Here is a 27,803-nt window from a genome sequence, read left to right on the forward strand (position 1 = left end):
TTGCCTCCACACATAGTTAGGTTTGGGAGAGTAAGCCTAAACACTCATCCGTAAAATGTGGAGGGGGAAAATCAGAGCTGTTTCTAAGTGTCAAGCAGATGTGCACACAAATATGATAAATAGCCTGAACAAATGCCCACTATTTCCCTAAAGATGTGAGTGGGTAATGGACATGCAGCCACACCTCTCTCCCCAGCAGATCACACATACCACAGAAGAGAAATCAGGGTACTTTCCCACAATAGAGGGTCCCCTGAATCAAGTACCCAGTTGTTCCAGTAGGCTGCATGGACCCTTTCATTTGAGTGTATGAGGATCTGCTTGGTGCATCACCAGTTCTGAGAGCAGGGCAAGCTGGGGGCTCCTGAGCTTCCTCCAGTATAGTTCAGTCCTGTTGGAGACATCCTTTGCAGTCCATTAGTTTGTAGCGTACCCACAGTGTTGCTGTTTGCTTGACCTCTCTGGCTCTACACACCTCAATGGCTCTAAAATGTGTCCATACTGCACCCCAGAAAGGACACAGATGCACCCATCTCTTTATGTGTTTTGAGGTATTCTGGTTCCATCTGAGAAGAGTGGAAGACAATAGAGATAGTGGGTGTGGCGAACATGGGCCCAAATGGAAGAGGTAGCAGACACACTGCCTTCTATCTCAGGCAAAGGATTGTGGGCTTTGGCAGCAGGCTGACCTCTGAACTTGGGAAACCTTTAGTCTGCTGCTCCTGTCCTTGTTGGTATTCACGCCAAGCATTATGACACCCGATGAGTGTATAGAGAAGATGTTTTAGATTTTTACTTTTAGGTGATGTATGGAAACAAAATGCTCTGATTCTCAACCCGCAAATGGAGATGAAGACGAAAGAAAGGCAGATAAGACAAAATAGTTTTAAAACAGTGAGTGTAATTTGGAATTTACCGAGGGCATGGCCCAAGACTTTCAGTGGTCCTTTTGTCTAGTTCAGTCCTATGATGGGAGCCATGAGCTTAGAGGCCGGACAGTGAATAGTCTCCAGCTTCCTCCAAGACAAGACCCCAGTGGAAAATTTGCCATTCCCTGGAAATGAGTTGAGATGATTATTTTTAAAGTAGTCTTACTTATGAAAGCGCACACACTGACTTTCTCGGCAGCCTTAGAGTTGTGAAGCCTCGATTCACTGCCAAGGCATATAAAGCTTAGTCCCACTTTTCCTGAAGACTTCGTTTAACATGAAGTCAGTCTCTTGCAGGAAGGATGGGGCCAGGAAACAATGAAGAGGGTTTGTTTGAGCTGACCTCTTCTCCTGAATGAATCTCATGACGTGGGCCTGTCTATGTCACACATCATTTGCTTGACCTGTAGTCAAGTTGATTTGATTGATGTCTCATCGCTGCTGTGTGGTCTTTGTTCACCTTCCAGAAAAGCAGATTTCAATGACTTTTCTTTCTATTGAGAATTGTACCACTTTCCTCCCAACTTTCAAAACCAGAGAATGGCATCCTCCTGGAGGAGACTGCTTACCCCAAAGCATTTGCTGAGGTTCCCAGAGCATTGGTAAGGTACCAGGGATGCCCCTGTTGGAACTTCCCCTATTGGAGTAAAGCCTGGCCATCTCTGCTCCCTTTTTTTGACTGTATACTCTGTTGCAATTGTAACATAGCAACTCTTAAGGCCTTGGAAGCCTGGGGACAAGGACATGGAGAGCAATCAGGGGGGAAAAGAGAGCTCCCTTCCTAGCGTCTCTTGTCTCTCTGTGGTATGGAGTAGGTAGGACAGCAGAAGGATCTTACAATGTACACAAAGGCGGGACTAGGTTCCTGGGCTTTGCCTCCCCACCTAGTAGTATTCAGGCTTTCTGTGGGATCAGGCCCTGCTCTCCACCAGCACAGCCAGCCAGCCAGCCAGCCAGCAGGGGCTGTCGCTAAATGGAGCTTGAATAGGGGTCTGATTGCTCCTTTTTCCTCCTATCCTCCTGATTACCAAGTGAGATTTCCTGGGTATGCTGTATGCTAAATGGCAGAACAGCCGCCTGCCACTTGCTCCAATTATCCCTCTTTGAACTGCTGAGGGAAGAACAATTTTTTCTAATCTCCCCCTCCCATAACATCCCTGCCTCCTCCCTTAAAGAAATAAGACCCTTTTCCTTGTTCTCCCTTCAGTGGTCTCAGAGCAGCTTTTTCCCCCCTTTGCAGAGACTGAACACCAGCTGCAAGCTGAAAGGGCGGTGGGCAGTGGGGAGCGATTTGGTCCATATCCAGTAAGGTTGAGGGTCAGGCAGGCATTGCGCCAGGAGCCTTGGAGTGGCACGTGAACTTGAATTTGCATTTGGTAATGAGATACCACAGGCCCAGCACCGGGGGCTAATTATTTTCAAGACCCCCTATCTCCCTTTGCAGGCTGCCCTGGAAAAAGATGCTTTCTAGTTCCTGGGGCAGCTGCCCATCAGCTGAGTCTCCCTCCTTCCTTCACAAGGCAGAGAGGTGGGGTTCAGGCTGTGCTTGGGGGATGGGCTGAGTGTGTGCGTATGCCCACTCAATTGCCATTGTACTCACTGGCTCTGCAGTGTAGGTCCCTAGCAATGAGCCCCCAGAGTGTAACTGAAGTGAGAGGCCTTGAGGTGTGTCTCTGCCTGGGGTCAGTTGCCCTTCTGTGGGCAAAGTAATAGTGGAGTTATTATTACTGTTGCCACTGTAGAATATTGCCACGTGCCTGACATTCTGGTGCATTCATATTTATTGGCTCATCTGCTCTTCACTATCCCGAGAGTTTGGTGCAATTAACATCACCCTTGCAGAGGAAGAAACAGGGACAGAGAAATTTGGAACACACACAAAGTTTAGGATAGTGGCTAAAAGTGTGATCCCTGGGATGAAAATAATCCGGACTCGAAATCTGCTCCTGTCCATTTATAGACTGTGTGTATTTGGATAGAGTCTGGGAAGCTTTGTTATCTTCATTAACAATAATAAATAATGATAACAGAAATACCTAACAACTACTGAGCATTGGCTTGATATCTTTATAGTTTTAACTGCTTTGCATGCTGTAGCTCCTGCAACCCTTAAAACCATTCTTGACATACAACTGTAATTCTATCTTATAGATAGGGAAAATGAGAGACAGTGTTAAGTAATCTGTCCAAGATTATGCACATCAACAGCAAATCTGGGATTGGTACCCAGACTCTGTGGCTTCAGAGCCTATCCTCTTTGCTATGTTCTGCTATGATCATAAGAAACCAGGCCTCAGAGTCTCATGTATAAAGCTCTTTGCATCAACTCTGGGCTTTGGGGCTCCTGTCCTGAGTAAGAACAGTATTGTATCTGTGTGGTTTCACAGACTTCCGAGACATTCCTTTGAGCTTCCTCCATCTCCACCATTTCCGTGTATCTTAGTTTTAAAGGTAGCAGAGGCAAAAGGACTTCAAGGGGCTCAGAATCAAATATCATGGCTGTGTGTCTGCAGCCCGAAAGCGTGGGCTTGCTGACTGTGGTTTTCGTTTGGACCGTATTCACAGCTCTTTGCATGTGGCTCCCAAGCAACCCAGCAAGGCAGAGCGCAGCTTCACCTTTGTGAGTAGGTGAAGGGAGGCAGACCCTGGGGCGTCATTGAACTTGCTATGTGTAGAAGGTGTGAGACTGAGCTTGGCTGCTGCCTTCTCTCAAAATGGAATGCCCAGACCTCCAACATGACATTTGACTTCCACTTAGCTCCCCTCATTAACACAAATGGCCTGCGTCTCCACTGTGAAATGGAGCATTGCCTCCCTGGATGCCTAAGATAAGCAAAATGTCAAACTCTGGTTGCCTGGGGGTTATCAGCTGGGCCAGTCCCAGGAGTCTTGCTGTTCCCAGCCAGGGAGAGCAGGAGAGAATATGAGCGAAAGTGAAAACAGATGAAAATGAGCATTTGGTTCCCACCCTCAAGACCCTGATTTGCAGCGAAGTAACTGGAGATTGGACCCAAGGGTCTCCAGGCAGTAGGAACGGAACTACAGCAGCTTGGCGGAGCATCACTGGAAGAGGACAGCATCTTCAGACCTATCTTTGGGTTTCTAGGTACCAGGAGATGTCCATCACCCACTCAGGGCTGGTGAAAAACGGAGGTCCCTGGGTCATTTTATCAGGCTCCTGATTTCCTGCTGTCTTCTGTTTTCCTTCACACATAACACAACCAAACTCCTTTTTCCGTGTTTCTTCCTCTCTGTTCTGTTGCATGTGTGTAGGAGGAGGGGCAGGATGACAGAGGTGTGTTTATGATGATGAAATTAAACCTTCTCTAAATTTTAACTTGCTTGAGCCCCTTGAAAGCCACCAGACCTAATCTTACATTTGCAAATGTTTTTCTTAAGGACCCTTAAATATCATGGGCTTCAGGTACCACCTCTGTGCACCCACCCTGGTGGAGAAGACTCATTGCTGTCCAGTGATAGCAATGTCATTCTGAGTGTGTATGAGTGTGTGTGTGTGTGATTCCCTCCAAGCAGTGACTACACTTCATCACAGACACGTGTGCTACTTCGTAACTAACGGAGTTGGAAGATTTATGGCTGGGGGTGGGGTGGGGTGGGAGGAGGGAAGGCGTAGGGGAATATACTTTGTAAAGGGGAGGAAGAGGTGACTTTGAGACTATCCAGGGCTAAAGCGAGGGATTGTCTGCAAGAATTTGCTGCAGATTCAGAGGAACGAGCTAGTATTTAAATGGAGGGGTAACTGTAGTCATTCTCCCAGGCTTCTCTAGCTGAAGTGAGGACGTTTGATTTGCTTAGCTCCCTGGAGGCTGTATTGCAGGTGACAGGCTGCAGCTGGCAAAGGAGGACAAAGCATGGCTCCCCAGGCCTGCCTTCCTGATCTATTTGGAAAGTGACAATACCAGTGGGCTGTCATTACCGCTGCTGTTCTCCAGGAATTGGTGTCTTTGGGTGACCTACTTAGAAGCTATATGGGGCCCCCTTTAAATGTGTCATTGTCTATGCCTGCTCTCAGGCCTTAACTGATGTCCATGAGGTTCCTAACTGCTGTATTTTCCAAAGTCCTCTTTTCTTATATTCCCAGGAACCAATAGCTTCAAAATAAATTGACCTCCTAGTCACCCGGCTGAACTACCTACATCCGTGCAGTGATAAACCTTGCTTTGCGTCTAGTCCTAGAAATGATAAATGCATTCGGCTTTTGTAGGGGATGACCCTGCCGTGTGCAAGGAAAACAAGGGCCTGAAAGCTGCATTGCTGACAGAAAGGTGGGGCAAGCTCCTGTGCAGGTTTTCCACCTGTGAAATGTATTTCAGAGCCATATTCAGATAAATAGAGTGTCTGAATGCATGTGTGCATGTATATCTGTGTTTGTATGTGTATGTGTGTGTATGTGTTTATGTGTGTGAGCCCACATTTGGATGCACATGTGTGTGCACGTGTGTGAAGGCCAGAGGAAAACCTTAGCTATTGTTCCATCGTTCTACAGGCATTGGGTACTTTTTTTTGAAGGATAAGGTCTCTCTTCCTAGCCCGGAACTTACGAAGTAGGTGAGGGTGGCTAGCCAGTGAGCCTTCAAAATCCACCTGTTTGCATCTTCCCAGTGCACACCACATTTGCTTTCTAAAATAAGGTTTCTGGGGGATAAAACACAGGTCCTCATGCTTGCAGGAATAGCACTTTACCAATTGGGCTACCCAGCCCCAGGTACGGTATCTTTGTAGCTAAGAAAACGACGGGGGAGTTTTTCTTCCAAGTTTCTTGGTGAGACACTGTTCATCACTTTCTTGTCATTTTGCCTCTCATCTGCCAGTTTGGCTTTCCCGAGGCTGTTCTGTGTGACTGTGTGAAGTCTGTAGAAGAAAGTCTCTCTGCAGTCCCGGGGCTGTTGGGTACAGTTGAGCCCTAGAAGACAGGGCAGTGCAGGCAACACCATAACCACCCTTGGAGGTGGACTGGAAGTATGTTGCCTGCAGCTCTGGATCACAGAGAATGTGCACTGGGAGAGTGTACATCTTATTTACTTAATAAGTTGCCTTCAAATAAAAACGAGGACACCACTTGTGAGGCGAGATAAGCTGGATAGCAGAGCTGAAATCACTTGCTTGTGATCCAAGCAGCAGGCAAAGGGCCAGCCAGGCTGGGAGGTCAGTGAACATTCAAGGTTCCTTCCTTCCATCTCATTTTCTGAAGCTTCTTGCCTCTCCGGATGGGGCCCTGTTTCTTGAATGCTTAGTTCTGAAGGGCTAAGGGAAAGGGGAAGAGTGGTCTTGGAGAGTGATGAATGAATCTCTGATCCGAGGGATCCCAGAAAGACTAATCCTCCTGCGGTGTCTTTGCTCCATCTGGGTCAGAAAAGACAAGGCTGCAGCGAGGACAGAGGTGGGAGCTTGCCTCCTTTGGGGGGAATGTGCTAAAATCAGCAGGGGCTCTTGCACTGCAGAAGGAATGTATGGTGACTTGGTTTGAGGACTCTAGCGTGTTTCTACGGGTTTCTAGCTGTGATCTTTCTGTGGAAGCCAAAACACATTTGACAGGATGCTGGGATGGCAAGTTCAAGATGACTTAAAGTGCTTAGGTTTAACTACTTATTTGTCAGGACAAACTAACAGCATCAACAGCAGACTAGTCACCCATGCCAATGAAGGGTGTGGTGCCTTTCAGGTTAGTTTAATGTATCTGTGATTAGCTCAGAACAGGAGGAATCCCTGTCTTCAGGCCACACTGTGCTTCCCAGCCACATCATCACTGTCCCATTCCACTTAGAGCAATTCTTTATGGGCCATGTGGGTAAGGAGGATGACTGTGATGGTGGCTGTGTACACACATGCACACCCACACACACACACCCACACACACACACAGGCAGTAATTAACCCTATGTCAAAGTAAAATTCAGAAGGGATTTTCTTGCCGTAGAAGGTGTTTTCACTGTCTAGTTAAGGTCTACATGAATAGCTATGAACGTGGCCCAACCTAAAACCTTACTTAAAGTGTAAGATTCTTTTGTGATATTGTTTTCATCACTTTATTGAAAGGCTTAGGCTGTGCTAGATGCTGTTCCCATGTGGGCATATACTGTAATCCAGTACAGAAATTCTCTCCCGGACCTCAAAGAAATGAGGCTAGTCTTGGCTCTTGGCTAACTTTGTATCAACTGATATGCTATTGGCATGACAGTAAAGAAAAAGGAGCAAAATTTCATCAATTTTACAATTTAATTTTTTTATACGCATGAGTGTTTTTCAGGCTTAGATGTATGTGTACCATGTGTGTGTCTGGTACTGGCAAAGGCCAGAAGAGGGCTTTGGATCCCATGGAACTAGAGTTACAATTATTGTGAGCATCTGTGTAGGTGCTGGGAACCAAATCTGGGTCCCCTGCAAGAGCAACAAGTACTCTTAACCCTTGAGCCATCCTCCTATTTCCAAACAGCTTACTTTTAAATGAAGCTATAAACAATATTTTGTGAAGTGCATTTGAATTATCCAGGCTCCATGGACCACACACAACTGTTGGGAAGTGGGTATGGCCATCTCAACAATGACAATGCGTAAGAGTTGACATGTGTTTAGGACCAGTCGAATTTAGTGCTTTTGAAAGTTTAATATGTGCTCATCCTGGTTTTCAGCCTTGAGTAAATGCAGAGTAGGGCTATTTCCCTCACTTGTGTATAACCAATGGCTACATTTTAATGTGTCTCTTGGCTCTCTTCGGCTTCCCCATCCTTAATGTATATTGTGATTGCTCAGCTGGGTTTTCCCATTCTTGTTACAGGAGTGCATGTGAGCATGGACTCTCTTTGGGAACTATAAAACACAAAACTAAGAAGGGGGTTGCTCTTTTTTTTCTTTGTGATTGATATACATGCAGACTTGTGTGGGAATATCACGTGTGACACACAGCAGACACTCAATAAGGGTTTGTTACCATAATGAAGCATATTGTGTGTGTGTGTGTGTGTGTGTGTGTGATAGAGATGTATATTCGTATTTCAAGTGTATACCTATGTGTCTGAGTTTGCATATTGGTATGTAAAGGATCATTAATGTGTGGATAGAGTCAGGTTTCTATGCATATGAGCTCAATCGTGCCTGCTGGCTAAAGGAATCACTGAATTTATCCATTATCCGGACCACACTGGCTACCATTAGAAACACCATTGCTCTCTCAACGGGAAAAGGGGTGTTTATGCGGGACAGCTTTTACTGAATCCATGTTATATATATGGATATAACATGTATATACAAATTCTCTCTGGTCCGATCTGCTTGAGAATGAACTTGAAAGAATTTTTTTTGGTGGTGGTTTCTGTTTACAAACCAACAGTTTTCTGTAACAATTATAGGCAGCTGCCAGCCTCGGATCATGTAAGCGCTTGTGAAATGGCTGTTTGAGACAGGCATGTTGTTGTCACTGGAGATGGAGTGGACCCATTAGTTCCTGTAGATTCCCTGGAGAAGATGAGCCTCATTGGGATCAGGATAATGTCCTTAGCTGTAGAGAAAGCTGTCATAAAGAGGAGGAAGTGGATACCTGAGTGGAGAACTGTGGGAATTAGAGCTACAAAGGAACTGTTATATGATAGTTAGAACCACTGACCCACAGAGTACATGCTTTGTCAAGCTGCATAACTTGTGGTGCAGAGGGAGTGGACCTGGGAGGAGTGTGCATGAGTGGCATGTGCATGCCTTCAACCCAAGGATTCCCTGGCTCTGGGACTCTGTAGCCAGACCCTCCCTCCCGCCCCATTTAACATATACCTGCCTTTTAAGAGGGTGTGGGAGATAAGTCACTAGATCAGCAGCTTCTAAAAATGGTGTAAGGAAGAAATAGCCAAACACAGTTATCACGTATGCAAGCTTTTCGTACGTAAACCTTCAGCCACCGGGAGACTATTGTAAAGATGTTCTTTGCCAACAAGGAATTTTGTCGCTCCTCTTCAGATTCTGGGATATATAGATTTAGGAGGCAGTGGTGGTTAGCACTTAGTTGGATCTTAGTTAAGATATCGACTGCTGCAAAGAAATGCCATGACAAAAATGAAAGTTGAGGAGGAAAAGCTTTATTTGGTTTCCACATTGCTGTTTATCATTGAAGGAAGTCAGGACAGGGACTCAGACAGGGCAGGAACCTGTAGGCAGGAGCTGATGCAGAGGCCATGGAGGTGTGCTGCTTACTGGCTTGTGCCTCATGTCTTGCTCAGTTTGCTTTCTTGTAAAACTCAGGACCACAAGCCCAGGAATGGCACCACACACAATGGGCTGGGCCCTCCCTCGTCAATCACTAATTAAGAAAATGCCTTACAGCTGGATCTTATGGAAACATTTTCTCAATTGAGGTTATCCCCTTTCATAACTCTAGTTTGTGTCAAGTTGACATAAGGCTAGCCAGCCCAGATGGGCTTGGGTACAGACGTTGGAATGCTGCAGGAGAAATGAGAAACAGCCCAGGGAATGAACATGGTTGAGAGGAAGGGGGCCTGAACTCAGATTCCTGGGAACCTTCATATCAAAGATTGTGGAGGAAAAAGAATCTACAAGACAGACTACAGCAGCTGACCATTTATACATATAGAAGGAAGGAGTGGACAAAGGAAATTTCTTTAAAATTCTTTGCTGGTGAATAAATGAAAGTCCCACATTTTCAGCACAGTTGAAATTGCACTTGGTTGTAATAAACTGGCTGAGAATTGGCATCGACATCATTTGTTTCAAAGACTTCTTGTTGGTGTTTCTTTTAACTTCAATTAAGTGAAGTCCATCTATTTGAAAACATGCTAGAAACTCGGTTCTCCTAGGCAGATAGCAAACACAGGCGGTTTTGAGGTTTTAATGGTAGAGTTTCTGTCTCTTAAAATGCCAGAATTCCGTGTGAGTCAGAGTCTCAAGGACCCGAAAGAAGCAAGCCAGAGGAATAAAGTGACTTGCAAATCTGTGTTCTGATTTGAAGCTCATGCTTTTAAAACTAAGCACAGTGTGCCTTATTTAGGATTTTTCCAGAGTCAGGTATCTATTCTTGAGGCTATCAGCTCAATACTCCTTCTTCTGGGACTAGGGAAGGGATTCCTCTACCTTCTGTGGTCCCTGTAGGCTGAAAGACCAAGAGGCTTTGCCTCAGGGATGTTAGAAGGCCCTGGCTCAGCTAGCAATGTAAGTGCTGGTAATGAATTCACTTGTGGTTTCTTTATCTCTACCCAGGGGTGGGGTGCTTGGAGAGGAAGCAAAATGCTTTATTAAGGAAATAGAGGCTGAGCCCAGGCTGCCTGTTGGATTCCCTCCTCCGGTATCTGACTCTCTGGGGCTGGGATTGGAGCCTGTGCCCATGTTCCAAATGCTTGCTCTGCAGCATAGTTTTCCAGGAATTTCAGGACACAGGAATTTTCACCCAGCTGTGTTGTGTGTTGCTGTTCAGCAATCTGAAGTTGCTTATCCAGCGTAAGTCAGAATGGGGAGCCCGGGGAGGAGGAGGGGGTGCCTTCTCACATTTTCCTCAGCAAGAAAAAAATGAGGTGTTAGGGGCCCAGCTGGTGTTTGACTGCAACCAAGAAACACAGCCTTTGTGGGCAGACGTGCTCACATGAACTCCCTCCCTGAGGCCTTGGGGTGGTATTTGAAAGGTCTTCCATTATGTCTTAGTGAGTACTTGGTGTAGGCCGACTGTGTGTCCGGTGAGGCAGTGAGTGTCAGCAGTGTTGAACAAGGCAGGCATATGTTCATATTGCTCCATGAGCTGATTTTAGAGCGATGGAGGATCTGAAGGGGGAATGAAGATTGCTGTCTGTCGCTGGGGGTCTCCACTTTGTGCCAGACAGAATAAATACTGAGATCCAGGGGTATTGCCAAGATGTTACAGAGCTTCTCTGGATTGATTGTTCTCATCCTAGCTGCTCTCTTAGCTAGAGGATGCTGGCTGAGGATCAGTAGTGTAGCTACAAGGACTGAAATGAAGCTGTGCTCATCACCAGCTCTACGGTTTCAGCAACTGTCTTCTAAACTTCCCCCATTTTCTGCACCTTTTGACTGGTTTTCTTTTTTCTCAATTTTTATTTTATTTTATTTTTTCACTCTGCTCTCACACGGCTTGGTTACCTGTTCTGTAGAAGACATTTGCGTGCTGCCCTGGCCCCCTACCTTTTCTACTGCTGTGAACCAGAGACTAGCTGTGTCACAATTCCATGTTATTTGCATCTTTTTAAATCCAGGAAGTCCCCCACCCCACCTCCAGTCATTTTGTTGTTGATTTCTTGTCAATCTATCCCACTTTTCAAACTTTATTATAGCTTTTTATTTCATATTGAATTGCAGAAATAAATATTAAGTCTCCCTAAAATAAGCATTTTATTATCCCACCATCTTCTGAGCATCACGCCTTTTTGTTTTTTTTTTGTTTTTTTTTTTAAATAAGTTATTACATTGTTCTTTGACAACACACACACAGAGATAGAGAGGAGAAAGAGAGAGACTAAATTCAGATTATTGTTATTTTCATTTTCCCCTAACTTCTCCTTCCTATCACTGTTACCCCTACCACCCCCTTTCCTACATTCATGTCTTTTTATCTTGTTCTGTTTATCCAGGACTACCTACGTGACCATGTGTTTGTAACTATCCCTTGGAGCATAGTTGGCTCATCGCCTGATAAACACCCAAAGATAATGTCTGCCACTTCTGCAGCATCTCTCAGTTCCCTGACTCCTCAGGGAAGGGTAGGGCTGTGTGGGTTCCTCTCTGATCTACAGTTGCCTATCAACAGTTTCAGTTTTTGTGCAGAACCCTTTCATGCAGCTGCTACTGCTGTTGGATTATGACTCTACTGGCTGTGTGATGTCTAGGAGATAGACTTTCACTGCTCTTTTTATGTTAGGGTACTTATCTCCTTTCCATCCTTTTCTTCCATGTTGGCCCTTGGAGTAGGTGCTATGAACACCCTGTTTAGGGCTGACCACTTGACCGCCATTTATTTTCAGCATCTCCGGTAAATATGTGTCTCTTCACTCACCATTCATTCTGAAGAGAAGTTTCTAATTACGACTGAGAGTAGCATTTGTCTTTTGCTAGACACAGAAGTATTTAGAAGGCAGTTTGGCACTGTGTCAATTTAGCTAAACAATATTAATAAGTTCCCTCCTACGGCCCAAGCCAGGGATTTTTTTTTTTAATTTTATCTTTCTTATTAGTTACATTTTGTTAATTCTGTATCCCAGCTGTATCCCGCTAAAGCCAGGGATTTTTAAACTGGATTTACAGTATTAGACACAAATTTCGTCTCGCGGAATGGGCCTCAAAGCCGATCAGAGAGCGCTTGGTTGTCTTCACAACAGCTGCACCACTGTTGTACCTGTAAATACAACCTGCTTGGCAGAGGTGGGAAGAAGAGCCAGGGGGAGAGTAATGAAAGAAGAATGATGTTTGACGATGGAGAGCCATCTATACCCACTGTCGCTTGCTTGCCTTCAGAACAAGGTTGGCAGGAACTATGTCTTTTGTTTTTACTTATCTGTCTGGAAAATAGTTTATGGGTAATTTTGGGTAGGTGAATATCAGTGACAGGGAAGGGGAGAAACCACCAGTGGGGTAGGCTGGGACAGTTGGCCTTGTCTGGAAGTGGACATGCACAGAGTTCAGAATTTGGAAGGCAAGGACTTGAGGTGAGAATCTCTGCCTAAGGGGCGCTTTCTTGTAGGGAAGGTGAAGATGAAAGGCAGCTGGGCCATGGGAGCTACAGTGAGTGTCATTTGTTGCCAGCCCAAAGCAACTTGTTCCTCAAATAGCTGCACAGCAAGTCTCCCACCCACAGCCCAGAGGTAGGCTGAACATAAGTCAAACAGCTGCCCTTTCCCTCCCAGTGTTCAAGTTCTAGCTCCTTACCTGTCAGACTCTCCCGCCTGCCACATGAGGGGAAATCGGATGTTGCTCTTATCATCCCATACTCTCTAGCTGTTGTTGCTAAGGGCATTTGTCTTTCTGAATATTTAGGAAGTTCTTAGCTTGGGGATCATAAATCTGAGGCTGGGCAATCAGTTTCTTTTTTGAGAGCAATGCCTTCTTGGTTTTAGGCTAACATTTCCTGACATAGTATGTTGTAGGCCCTGTGATTAACTTTACGGTTTATTCCCCATTTTATAGACGGGGAGACCGAAGCACAAAAAGACTCCCCAGCCTACCCTCCAACAGCAGAACAAAGAGAAAAAAAGAGCAGAACAAAGACAGCTACCACATGAAGTGTAACATTCTCCCTGGAAACAAGAACAAGCCGAGTGTGCTGTGCTTTATGTGACACCGCACACAACCTTATTGTGCCGTTTTCTTTGTGGGCAGTAAAATGCCTCTTTAAAATAAGAATATGGAATGCCGTAAGTCTCAGGGTTTTTGTTGTTTGTTTGTTTTTGTTTTTGTCTTTTTTGGGTAAAATCAGAACTAATTAGCCTCTACTAGTTTCTGGAATTGCTTTACAATGCTCTAAGAATGCTACAGGTAAATAAAAGCTACTAGCCAAGAAGCATTGTTGTAGGTGGTGTCTGCTTCCCGTGTACGTCAACAGGAAGAATGTATTTGTATGATTTTATTCTCCCTTTATTCTGACCTTTTATCAGAAGACAAAAACCTGCAGCTAGACATGACCTCTGAAATCATATAATTTATTTGTATTCAGCATTTGTCAAGATGCTTTGATTGCATAGTTTAATCCTGAGATTTCTTTGCCTTTACGCTGGCATAGTCAGAATTAGACAGAGCCTGGAATATGTTTATCAAGGGGCCATTTTTTTTTTCGGAAACAAAATCTCATGTACTTCCTAAATCTGTTTTTACCAAGCTTAGATAAACAATTTCTTATTACTCCAATTAATTTTTATTTTACTGAATTATTTTTAAAGGAGATCAGTTTTCATTCATATGATTTCTATCACGGTCATTTTAATTTACTGATCAGTTATTGTTATTTGTGTGTGTGCCACTCAGATTTTATGTAGATAGCACCCACCACTGAAATGTTCTCTCATGACCATTACTTCTCCCATGTTCAGTTTTCTGAGGTCAAATTTTCAGGCCTATATTTTATCAAGAATGTTTTATTCTTCCTCCAATTTTTTAGCTGAAAGTTCTATTTTGTGTTTTTCTTTTTTTTTCTTCCTGACAGGTTTGTGTGTGTGTGTGTGTGTGTGTGTGTGTGTGTGTGTGTGTACTCTTCTCCTGATAGGTTATCATCATACTTGAAGGGTCAAAAAATTGTGCATTGTTTATTGAGGCAGATGACTCAGAGGTCTAAGAAACCCACTGAAGGTCACATATAAAATGAGGGCCATGTGCTTCAAGGCTGCTTCAGAATGTAAAGTCCCTTGTGTTGCCAAGTGGGGGTAATCTTGAGTGTTTGCCTAACTTCTGCCCCTCACTTTTGACTTCTCTTTGAAGCTAACACTGTTCCTACCAAACCAAATTCTCAGAATTAGAAGCTAGGGCCTTAGTCCCGAGCTGTTTGGCTTCTCTCTACTTCCTGGCTAGGCCTGCCTTAAGCCCTGTGTGCACTGGGGTGACATGATTTACAAACAAGCGAAACCAAAAAAAGGAAAAATCCTCTGGTGGAAAATGAGGTCAGTGGCGGAGTCCGGGAGGGGAGAAAGTCCAGGCCTTGTCTTCCCATCCTTTCTGCCTCCTGGCCTGCAGCCATCAGGTCAGCAGCCTGTGGTGCTGTTGGGAACTGACATCTGTGTGTGGATCAGGGCAGTGCCAATGCAAGTGTTTTTAGGAGGAGGCCTGTAACACGAGAAAGGTCTGTTGTTTCCCAGGCACTCGGGACTCTCCCCTCTCTGAACGTATTTGTCTGGATTACTCTAAAGGGGATATTAGTGTTAGTGTTGTCTAACAGTGGCCTCAGATTTATCAAGGGATTTGTTTGATTAATTCCAAAGCATCGGACAGCAGATGGATTAGAGCTCAGCCTGTGGGGAAGGCCCACATCCTCCACCCTTTCAAGGGTGAGGGAGGCTTTCTTGTCCTCCTCAGTATACTAACTGTCCAAGCTGTAGGACAGTTAAAAACATTGTCCACTGCTAAGATGCATGAGTGGGTGTCCAGAAGCACAGGCAAACACAGTCTGTCCTGCGTTTTCTCTAAAAGTTCAGAGATTAGGCCACTAACTTTTCTTTCCTGCTTATTCTTACCATAGACATCTCCAGAGCCTAGTTAATCACCCTGGAGCCTGGCTGTGGAACAATGGGAAAAGCCAGTGAGCTGGGATTCAGATGACCTGAATACTAGCTCAGATGTGTAGACGTGTAGTCACTCTTTTTGGTCTGTGTTCTCTCTTCTTGGCCTTACAGCATCCTCTCCCTTGCTATGGAAATAATCATAGTTACTGTATGTTACCTGTTTGTTTAGCTGTTGTGGGTGCTTTCTGCAGTTAGACACTAAACCTCAAGAGCACAACTCTTGTATGTCCTTTGTTCACCTGCTGCTGTCCTTGCTCATTGCCTGCTGTCACTGGGGCATGGATAATAGGCAAGGAATGTGTGTCAGTGAGGTGAACTTGGAAACAAAAAGGACGAATTCTGGCAGGGTGGCCTATAATCCCAGCCTTCAGGAGGTTGAAGCAGGAGGACTCGGCTGGGCTACAGAGTAAGCTCTTGCCTCAAAAACAGAAAAAAGCCAAGGAACAAAGAGGATGGATTTAAGACGTCCCAAGACTCTTCCACCTTGGAAATTCCGTTTTTCTTTTATTCACTCTGAAACAAAGCCCACTTGGTAGTATTGTTTTTAAACCACTTTTAATTATAGTGCCACAGCTGTTGCAAGATAAAAAAAAAGTAAATGGTGATCAATAATAATGATAATAACTTTAAAAAGCATGCGATCCATGTGATATTCTTTTTAGGGAATTTTCCTTTTCTTCTTGGAAGTATGACATCTGCTGTGCCCTCTGACCTCTCTAGGGGAGGGTCTGTAGGAATCCCACTGAGCCCTTTGTAATGGGATAGGGTCTAAGTAGTAGGCTTGCTGCTAGAGTTTCAGACATGTAGGTCTGTCTGCTAGGTCCATAGCATTATAGCAACCTTTTGCTTTGCGGAGGGGCTGAGGGAGGGATGAAGCAGCCTTGCTCATTTTATGAAAAATGAGAAAAAAAAAAAAACGTGTTTGGGGAGGTTAATAAGGAAAAGCAGAAGAGTTAACAGCACAGAGCCTCCTGAGAGGGCTTCCTGCTTGCTTTTTGGCTTCTTCGAAACTCATTTGCTCCCTACAAGGCCTCTGTGGACAGCAATTGGTTGAATGATGACTTGGGACAGTATGTGGCCATTTCCTTATTAAGCAAATGGTAGACACTGCTCATACTCAATCCTCATACTCCGTTTGTCCCAAGAACATGTGTACTTTCATACTTTTCTTTAAAATGCTATTCCAAGGACTTATTAATCAAATAAAAAGGAAGAGATGCCTATTGAGCCAGCCAGGTGGTTAGGCATTTTATATGTGTGAGCCTCTTTTAACATACTGGGAAACTCTGAAATGGGGTACTGTGATCAGCTTATGGACATTGGGTAACCTCCTGAAGGTCATATAATGCAGATACATTGGCCTCTGAGCTCACACATTTCATTACACTACATGGCCCCAGGGAATCTGATCCTCAGGGTTGTCTGTCAGTTGACTGGTGGTCAGTCATAGTGACAGGTTCTTTAAAAAGGTTCCTTTCTTTCAGAGGACATCTATGGTAGGTTCCCATCCTGTTTTCTCTCTTCAACCGCTTCTGCTGTCTATTCTATTTACCTTTCTGAAAGAGAATTAAGCACCATTCGTAGGGTCTGCCTTGTTACTTAGCTTCTTTTGGTCTGTGGATAGTGTTATGGTTATCCTGTATTGTATGGTTAATATCCACTTATGAGTTAGTATATATCATGCGTGTCTTTCTGGGTTTGGGTTACCTCACTTCACTCAGGATGATCTTTTCCAGATCTATCCATTTGCCTGCAAATTTCATGATGCCCTTGTTTTTAATAGGATTCTATTGTGTAGATGTACCAAAGTTTCTTTATCCATTCTTAGGTTGAGGGACATCTGGGTTGTTTCTGGTTTCTGGATATTATGAATAAAGCTGCTATGAACATAGTTGTGCAATGTCTCTGGCATGGACTCTGTTGCCTGCTCCTTGGTCACTTCCCCCAGGCATGGAGGCATTGCCAAGCCTTACAGAGGAAGAACATGCAGGCAGTCTTGAAGAGACTTGATAGTCTGTGACTAGTTGATAAGGGAGGAAGGTCCCCATATTCTGAGGACTAGAGAAGGGAGATAGGAGGAAGAGGGAGGTATAGAGGGATTAGGAGGAGATGAGGAAGGGGGCTACGATCGGGATGTAAAGTGAATAAACTTTTTAAAAAAAGGCTCCTCTCTTTTTAATTGTGATGCTGCCTTTGCTCCAAGGACCACATAGAAGAGTTTCTACAGAAGAGTTTGAAGCATCCTTTGTCAACCCTATGTCCCCATTAGCTTTAAGCACAGTAATAGATGACCTTGAACAGCCACACTAAGGGGATTAAGCTCCATCTTGGTTTGTTAAATTTATTGCTAACTGCATGCAGTGTAGTCTTTTTGAGTCTCTGGTACTCAAGTCAGCATGTGACATGCAGGAAGTGGTTGGTGAATATTTGCTATCTCAGATTGTCTCAGGTAAAAAGTTTACCCTGAGACCAAAGAAAGGATGAAGGATTCTGGTGAAGTTTAAGCCTTACAGATGTTTTGAAAACCTCAAAGCCAGCCTTTCTCAAACTCACTCTGCGAAAAGTAGGTGTTTTATTCGAGCAGGTGTCTACTATTCCAAAACTACACATCACACGTGGCCAGTAGGACTTTATCTTTTTTGGATGTCGCAATGTAACAGTGCATGTTCTTATGGGCAAAGTTCTTTGAAGTTTTAGATGCTTGATTACATTTTAAAAATTCAGTGCCTTCTAAATTTATTAGACTGCAGGCCCCCTACCCCTTTTTTCTATCTGCAAGAAATGTCTGTCAACTTCTTGCTTGGTGCTGTATTTTTATAAAATTCATTTTTGGATTTGTTGCCCCATCTTGCCTTCTTTCTCTGAAATATGGATCCCATGATCACACCCTGTGGCAGATATCATGAATATTAGAATATATATCATGCTTTGGAATGTTTAATGACCATCAGTTATTTTCGTCAGTTATTTCCATTGATCATGGAAAAATCCACGTTAGCTTTCTGAAGTTTGTCTCCTTGTTCTGAAAGTCAGTTGAGTTTGGGTGGTTGGGCTAATAATTAGGATGATATGCTGGAGGGAAAGGTGCTTTAACTTCAGAGAAATCGAGTTTAAATCTAAGGAAGTTAACTTCTTAGCCCTGGTTGCCTTGGAGTGAGGTGGGAATAACGAGAGCTACATGGATAAGAGTCAGTGAGGTCATGTGAAGACATGCAGTCCTGCCTCGGGTGGTGACTGTGCAATACGAGAGGGCTTCTGTATGATGAGGATCCCTGAAGTTTGTCTTCTGGGCGTGTGCATTTTCAACTGTTATTTAATGACCCTACTGTGTTTAGGGAGCCTAATGAATCATATAGCATAGTGGCAAGTGAAGAATTGATACTTGATTGGCATTTCTGGACTGAATACATGAATCACATGTATTGATGCTTATGAGGTGTATCCCACATGTACGGTTTCATCCATACCTCACAGAAACTGGTCATGTAATAGTGTTCCTAGTTTCAGTAATTACAGATAGCCATAGGAAAATGAGGCTGAGAGGGACTTTGTAGCCCAAGGTCACATAGCTGATATGAGGCTGGAGAAACAGGTCTCCAAGCCAGGTTTAAACAAGGGAAGTGTGATTTCCACAAACAATGAGAATTTTGTCCTTTACAAATGAGGGAATTCGGACACACGTCACAACACAACATTATGCTAAGTGAAACAAACCAGCCACAGAAGGACAGATGAGACTACTTGTGTGAGGTACCCAGAGTAGTTAACTCTGTGGAGACAGGAAGAAGAGCGGTGGCCCCTGGGGAGAAAGAAATGAGGAATGAGCATCTTGTGGGTATGGACTTTCAGTTTTGTAAGAAGATGCTAGAGATGGATGGTGGGGGGATTTATATGTCATTATGAATGACGTAATGCATCTAAATTATTATTTAAAAACAGAGCCTGACAATGTGGCTGAGTAGAACATTTTAACCGTGATTCCTGGGCTCAATCCCCAGTGCTGAGACAAAAACACGCTGCTAGGTTTCATGTAACTTGTATTTTACCACAACTTTTGAATATCAGGAAAACAAACCACCAGAGGCTTTGGCTTCAAGTCCAGAGCCTTCCTGCCTTCCACCCCAGTGCCCACTGCTGTAGAGCTCCAGCATAGCACACTTCTGTTCCTCAGTTCTTCTGGAGACTAGGTCACAAACTCTGTAGAATCTCTGGGACCCCACGTGTTTCTTCTAAAACAGTCTTCCAACTCCAGGAGCGTGAACTCCAGGAGCATAGACTCTTCACAGAGAACTAGAGATTCTTAGAAAGAAGGCAGATTCCACCCCTCCCCCAATTCCCTCAAAGGAGTCGCTGGGCTGAAGTAATACAGTAATTACGATTACCAGTGTGGACCAGTGCTTCCTGTGTGCGAGGAGCCTTGCTCAGTGCTTCGCACACATTAGCTCCTTATGACCCTTGTACCAGTCCTTCTAGGTAAGGGAACTGTTGCCACTTACACATGGGGAAGTTAGGGTTCAGAGAGGTCAGTTAATATGCTCGAGGGAACACGTGTGGAAGAGTCAGGGTTTTCATCCAAATCTATTTGAATCCAGAAGCTGCCCCGTACTCTCTGCGTGTTGCAGGAGGCAGACACTTAAGCCAATGTATAGGGAGTTTTCCACCGTTGGGCTTGATGGATTTCTTTCCTATGATACATTTTTTTTCCCCTCACTCCTACAAGATAATGGGCATCTTCTCATTTGGGTCAGTGCCTTCCTTGATTTCTTGCTGTTCCTTAAGGGTCCTCTCTCCGGTGGATCATACTGGGATTTGTGGTGGTCGACTCCTATTTCTTAGAAAATTGGCATGTGAAGCCTGTCCCTTGGCAGCGTCCACAGGCTGTGCGGACTTTCCCAAAGGCCCTGTCCTATTGGGTAGGAGACAGCTATAGCTGTACACCTCATGGCTTAAGGTCCGGAAGTGTTATGCTGCCAGAGATGCCTTTTGCGTGAAGGTTTAACCAGGTCAATAGAAACTCAATGTGTCACTTTCAGTGTACCAGGTATGTGTCAACAAGCCAGCAGAGATGTTGGTAATTTGAGTCGGTGTTTCCTGGATGTTTGCTATGTGCCTGACTTTGCGCTAAACCCTTTATATGCATCATCTCACTTCCGTCTCACAAGAGTCATATAAATTAGAGACAGTCAGTTCTGGTAAAATGCTTGTTTTGAAAATGCAAATTTGTTCCAATGCAATTGATATATTAGGGAATGCTCTGAGCATGGTAATTTTCTCCTGATTATTCATGATTTTGTTCAGGAGAAGCACTAGGTGTTGTTAGCTGAACCAAGCCCAGCAATCACGCTTCAACCGGGGCTCCTGAAACATGCTCGCCTCAAACCCAAGCCAGCAACTTCAGGGCCCATGTGTGATGTGAGGCCCATCCAGTATATGATGTGACAACTTCCTGCACAGTTGCAGGTGAAGCTCGGCCACTGAGCAATTCACAACTCTCTACTTGAACAAGCAAAGCTCAGGTCTTTTGAATGTTCCTTATCTTTTGTGTTCTTACATGTTTCTTAAGGTGCATGAAACTGGTTCTTACGTTTTATTACGTACCACCAATGAAGATTTTGGTTAGTGTATCTTAAATCCAGTTTCCTGTGAGCCAGTGGATTTTTGCTGTGAGACCGAGAAACGCAAAGTGATTCCAGTGAACCTGGCTATGCTATGACTATTCCCATATAGCAGAAAAGGAAGTTGGAACTAAGAAATTTGCCAAAACTATTTTTAATAAGTAGCAAAGTTATGATTCAAATAGATTATCTTACCTCTATAGTTACACTCAGAATCTCCAAGACACCAACCGGAGGTTGTGCAGCTCACTGTATATATAATATGATGACTGTCACTGTCCTTCTCAGCCAAATTCTCATTCCTTAAACCAGAGCTCTACAAGTGCATAAAGGTTCCTAAAGGTGTTTGGGTATGGCAGTGGCCTGGACCAGAAAGATGACTTTTGGGACCCTTCTTGTTTTTTTTTTTTTTCTTTCTCTGCTCCCCAGACTTTGTTGCCTCTCAGGGTGCCTGACACCCATCAGCCACTACTCTTAAGACAAAGCTGTGTTACTCTCATTAAAGAACAAAATAATGTAACAGCAGATCTGGGGGCTCAATAATGGATAAATGGGTTCTCATGTCAGGGATGAAGTTAACTGCAAATCCACTCTTCTGTGTTTGGGGAACCCAGACAAAGCTCAGCCTTCCTGAACTTCCTTGGTGCTAAAAGATCACATTAGGACTTAGCTAAAAGAGATATTTCCGTGTAGACATGACAGCCTTAGGCTTGTTCTTTCTTAAGACTAGGGGATGAGATAGGCTACTGGGGAGGTGCAATCTATGCCTTGATTTTCTTCCTGAGATGTCTGCTCTGATCGATAAGAGCCTGTGCAAGAACATACATGGAAGCTAGCAACTGGCCTCTCTTTTCTCTACCTCCAGCACCATGAAGGCTCGGCTGTACATTTGTAGGGGCACACAGCTTCTCCTTGGCAACTTAAAAAAATGTGTGGGTGTGTGTGTGTGTGTGTGTGTGTGTGAGAGAGAGAGAGAGAGAGAGAGAGAGAGAGAGAGAGAGAGAGAGAGATTGTACACATTCATGTGTGTGGAGGCCAGAGTCAACAATGGATGTTGATCCTTAAGTGTTGTCAACTTTGTTTTGTGGAAGTCAGGGTCTCCCGCTGGGACCTGAGGCTTGCTAGGTAGTCTAGACTGGCTGGCCAGCAAGCCCCAGAAATCTGTTACCATGCCTGGCTTTTTGCTTGGATTCTGGGGGTCCAGCTCTAGTACTCAGGCTCCTATAGCACGCAAGCACTTTCCATATAAAACTATCCTGTCAGTCTCTTGGCCACAATAGAGCACATGTAATAGTCTGTTTTGGAGAATGGCTGTTGGGATGAGGCCCATGTGGATTTTGGTAATTGAGCAGGGGATTCTGTGTATTCTATGAGGCCAGGGCCAGTGGATCATGGCTTTAGGAGTAATGGAGGTGGCGTGTCAGGGTCAGGGTTGTTCAGGTCAGGCTGAGTCTAACTGCTTTCTCCCGCCATGGACAATACCTATTTGTTCTGTCTGTGAGATAACCAGTGATTTCACCTGTCATTTGTATCTTCCTAGGTCAATTGCTGTTTGTCTTACTTTGAGTTATTTATTCGCAAAGCCTGAGCCTTACCTGATAAATTCCACGTCTGAGAGGTTTTAGTAACATGAGCACATCCTGTTTAGGTCTCAGTTTCCTTACCTGTAAAATGGAACAAATAGTGCTACTTCCTGCTAGGCTTGTGGCAAGTGTTAAATGCTACATATAAAACCCATAGCACAGTGCCCAACACACTGAAAATGCCATGTACATGTGAACTTTATTATGTTTAGTGTTGCTTCTATTTAATTTTCTTTGTATAGTCATCTTCCTTTGGAGGTAAGGCTGTCCAATGGTAAATGGCTTAGAGAGAGGGATCAATGGCCAGATTGTCAGGACCCAGGATATGGCTCTTTAGACTGTGTAACTTAGGGCCCATGGCTTACTTCCCGAAGCCCTCTTTCCATCCTTCCTTTGGCTGTAAACTGGGTGTGACAACAGTTCCCACTTCTTAGCGTAGCTGCTGTACAGTACACGGCACATAGATAGAAACCCCAGTCAATATTAACTGGTAATTTAATTTCCTTCGTGTAGGAGAAGATAAGCATTTCATATATATTACCAGAAATCCTTTCTGAGGCCACACAGCAGGGAAAGAAGTTGCTGTTACTATTTCTGAGGCTAATATCCCCAGCACTCCCTGTGCCAGTGCGTAGAGTTCATGTACGGAAGAGCAGCCTTGGACACCAGAACTGACCCAATGAGACACATACGTAAATCGTGTGCATCCATTCTTTTTTCTTGACAACCAGATGAGACAGTGTGTAGGTGTGTGTATGATGTGTGTGGCTATATATGTAGGCATGTGTGTGGAGGTCAGAGGACAACCTCCGAGTTGATTCTTCCTTTCCACCCTTTATGGGGAAGGATTGCCTTGTCATTTCATGCAGCATACGCCAGGCTAGCTGGCCTGCAAGCTTCCAGGGTTTCTTCTGTCTCTGACTTCCATCTCACCTTAGGCGCACAGGAGTTGCAAAGATGTTCTGCCCATGCTTGGCTTTTTACATTGGTTCTTGGGATTTGAACTTGGCCCCTCACCTTGTGTTATAAGTAACCTATCTGCTCAGCCACCATCTCCCTAGCCTTGTACCAATTATTATTATTATTATTATTATTATTATTATTATTATTATTAAGACAGAGTTTCTTTGTGTAGCCTTGACTGTCCTAGAACTCACTCTGTAGACCAGGCTGGAACTCATGAAGATCCACCAGCCTCTGATTCCCGATATTGGGATTAAAGGTGTAACCATCACTGCCCAGCTCCTTATATCAAATTTTAAGTGAACAAAAAGCAGGGGCAAGTTGTAGAAGCAAGGGCCATTGACCACCAGATGAAACAGTATGCTCACCAGTGCCAGCACTTTTTCAGCCACCCTTTGGTGTTTTATTTTCTCACAGTGCTGGGCCTGTAGTTTTTCGGAGTGCCACTGCATTTCAATCTGTATTCTATTTTCTCTTCTAGAAAATAGGTCAGACCGAAGGCAGAGTTCACCAGGTGGTGTCCCCTGAGGTTTGGCTGGGACTGTCCTTCAGGAGTCTGGCTGTGCATCCTACTCCATGTTTCCCAAACCTCCACTAGGGATGTGAGGGGATTGGGAAGAAAGGAGGGGAATTCTGGACTTTTAATATGATCTAGTCCAAATGAAGGGTGGGGTGGTAGGGAACTTCCCTAGACAAGGTCACCTTTCCAACGGTAACCCTGCTAGATGGAGGGTCCTTTGTTTTTTTTTTTTTTTTTTTTTTTTCTTCTGCAGTTAGAAACACCCCCACTCAATAAATTCCTTCTTTGAACTTGTGGCTGAGGTCATTGTTGAGGGTATTGTCAGCATCTATGAGTGCAGGCAGATACGCCCAGATTTACTTCTCACCTGGTTGTGAAATCGAAGAAAGTGGGCAAAGGGTGGTGGTGGGTTCAAATCCTTTCTTTTCCTCGTTTGCATGCCTTGGTTGTAGTAGAGAAGTCTTGTGAGGATGCTGGTTTTAGATTAGGTCAGGAATTGTTGCCATCAGGGTTTGTTTACCCTTGCATACTTTTTGAGCATCTGTCACCTGCTGAAGACTGCATGTGAGTGACAGAGCTTGGAGGGAAGTGGCAGGTTAAGGGATCCAGCCCTCAGAACTCTTGTCCTATCAGTAGAAATATCCAGCGGAGTGGGTCCTGCCTGCAGCCTTGACAGGTGCTGTTTTCTTGCCTGAACAGTCTTCGTCAGGTGCACTCACCATCTTTAGGTACCAGTCCAGTACTTCTTCTCACCTGCTTCTTTAATAGTCTTTTCTGACATGGTGACTCCTGCTGCCTTACTGATTTCTTTTTCCTCCATGACACTAGTCACCATGTCATGCTACATCATGTGTATTTGCATTGTTTAGATCTCCCATTTAAACTCAAGAATATTGCCTGTTTCATTCATTCATTGCTTGTGTCTTCCATGTTGAAAGCATAGCCTGGCCTATAATTGGCACTCCATTAATATGTATTGAATATGAATACAGAATTTCCATGGATACAGCTTACTAAGTTAGATACCTTGAGGATCTCTGTTTATAGAAGAGGAGATCGAGACTTAGAGATACTGCGGCAACTGCCTGTGGATGAGAGGCAGAGCTGGGATTTTATTCTAGGTCAGTTAGCCTTCCCCTCTCCAACAAAGAAGCCTTGTTTTTCTCCTATGTTGCTTTCATTATCAGGTATGGAAGTAGTCTTATATGGCATTAAAGATGGGCGCTGGTATTATTTTTAATAATTCCAATACAGTCTCCTTGGAAGACTCTCATTGCTTGGACCTGGGTCACATGTTTGTTACTGGGAGAATTACGGGTCCAGAAGGATGAATATTCTCACAGTCGGAGCAGAGTCACAGGGCTCCTCTTAGAACAGGGCTTATCTTTACCAACCAAGTGTATTAAAGGTGGGACAAGAAGAGAGCAGGGGTTGTTACAGAAGAGACAAAACCGAAGCAGAGAAGTTTCTCATTCTCTCCTTTTAGATGTCCTCCCACTCCCAGTCCCCAGGGATACCTCTTCTCTTTACCTCCTGCCTTTGCCACTTGTTTTGGGTCAGGCAAGGCTCTGAACTGAGTCCAGACATTCTAATAACTCACCGCTTCTTGCACCAAGGGTAAGGTGTCTGCATTCCTACAGCTGGAACAATGATCAGAACTGCCTGCAGTCACTGCCGCAGCCAGGAACCGGGCTCAGCTATTTCTCCCCCACCCCTGTCTAGTGCAAAGGACTTTTAAGGTGTTATTGTTGGCCCTCTGTGATGAAAAGACTTACTGTGTTTTTATGTATGACTACAACTGCACTGAGTTAAAGTCCAGGAGAGAAAACAGAGGAAATAATCATGGGACTTGTTTTGACCCCTGGTCCTACTCACACCAGACTCCAAACCCTTCCCACCTTACTTTGCACTGATGAGTGGGGTGAGAGAAGGGGGGGGGGTGTTGGAGCATTCATCCCAGTTCATAAGTAGAAGCATTGAACCCGAGTCACAGGCTTAGTTCTTGTGGTCACTCAAAGTCTCCAGTGAACCAGCTGGTCAATAAATGTTGGTAATTCCATCTGTGGTGATTCAGAAGGAGAACAATCAGAGCTGTTGCCATTTATACAGTGTTTACCTGGTACTAAGTGCTTTGCAAGCATTTAAGTCTCCTAACACCCCCATGGAGGAGAGTCTGTTCCCATTCTCATTGCTGAGGAAGAATTAGAGACAAGTTCATGATTGGCCTAAGGCTGCAGAGCAAGCTGGGATGTGAGCTCAGACCTGTCTGTCTCCAAGTTTAGGATTGCAATCAGGCTACCAAAGTGGGTAACTAACATCTAAAGACCATTGGGGTTCCAAGGGATCCTGTCTCACTGGGTCTTAGAGCCTTCGAAGAGCATATGAACAATAGTGTTGACATTCTCACTGAAAATATCCTGTTTAATTAAGGGGTGTTTTAATGAGACCACTATTCTAGGCAATCCATCAGTCACAGTTAACGGCCCCACTTAGGTATTCATGCAGCATCCTTTTCCTACCCACCTCTTCTATTTTACTTCTTTTCTTTCCCTCTCTCATCACTCCACCCCTAAATCTAACTTACCAGAAAACCTGAAAGGGGGTATGTCTAAGGAATGATTCAGAGTTCTCTAGACATGTCTTCAAGCATATATAGCTACCAGGGATTGCAGGGTGCACACTGAGTAAATCCTCAGCTGTTGCTCTGATGATGTCCCTCCCAGATGCTAGGGCACAGCTCAATCTGCTAAAAGCCTGGGTTTTCCTGGGATAAAAGCCCTAAGGATGTGCTGTACAAATCTGATTGCAGATGTTTCATTATTGGCATGGAGAACATTACCTGTCTTGTTCTGGCAGTAGGTTAAAGCCATCAACGATTAACGATGATCTACTCACGGGGTGAGTGGAAGATTCTCACCTGTCTTTCCTGTGGCTTAAGGGTGCCCCTTTACCTTGCAAAGTAAACTGGATTCTGTATGTCTTGAAAGGTCTGTGTTTTAGTTGAGTGAAATGTTGAAATAGATGGGACTCATAGATGGAGGGCTATTTTCTGGGTTCTTTCTCTGAACTAGCTGTGTAACCTTGGGAAAAAAATTTATTTCATTGTCTTTACCTACCACGTCAACAACAACATCAAACTAGATAAGCCTATGGCTTTTCCCAGATCTACTATCCAATGATTCTAAATGCATCCACCAGAATTTCTTGATGGTCAGTGGTTTCCTAAATAGCCTCCTGGCTGCCACAGCTGTAGGAAACACCACCAACTGTCTGAGTTTTTAAACAGTGTCTTAAGGTAGTCTCTACTGAGGTTTCTTAGCACAATCCTATTTTCACATCTGAGGGTGGGAGGAGGAAAAGAGACATCCCATTGTTGATCAAGATGGCGGGAGTGAACTGTTCTGTGTGTTTTTAAAAGTTCATTGGCTTAATTCATATGTCAACCTTTTTGGGGGCTCTGTGTTCAATTACAGTGGACAAAAGTGATTGCATGGGTAATCCTTGTCATTAGTGATGGGGTGAGAAACCAGAAGAAAAACTTGTATGTGCAGGGAAGCAGAGTTACAGTTTCCATGGTGGATGTTTGGTTCACACACAGTCTCATGCACACACTGCTGTCTGTGATGAAGAATGGTCACTGTGAACATGGAGGGGTCGGAAAATGTTTTGTCATCTTCTGTCCTCCCGCCCTACAAGCTAACTACTGCTGCAGCTTGCTCTTAATGCTGATGCCTCTTTTTCTTTCTTCCTCAAGGGAGTGGTTAATTTGTTCTTTCTCTCTGCTGGGAAACCTCGCTTGACTTCGTGTCCGGTGTTTTGGTGTTTGGTATCTGGAAAAGAGGAAGATTTGCGTGGGTGTCAGCGTGCAGAAACCAACCAGAATATTTTAACCAATATTCTTATAGGATTCTAGGTTGCTTGGCTCTTTGGGGCCCTATCTGATTCCAGGATGATGTGTTTCCGGA

General features: G+C 44.3%; 1 protein-coding gene across 43 annotated transcripts in view; it reads left to right on the forward strand.

Moving 5' to 3' along the window:
• Nrxn3 (neurexin 3) overlaps window positions 1-27,803 on the forward strand; it is a 1,566,538-nt gene that overhangs the window by 68,352 nt on the left and 1,470,383 nt on the right. The window lies entirely within an intron of this gene.

Source organism: Meriones unguiculatus, chromosome 7, assembly GCF_030254825.1.
Source record: "Meriones unguiculatus strain TT.TT164.6M chromosome 7, Bangor_MerUng_6.1, whole genome shotgun sequence".
In the NCBI taxonomy this organism is placed as follows: Eukaryota; Metazoa; Chordata; class Mammalia; order Rodentia; family Muridae; genus Meriones; species Meriones unguiculatus.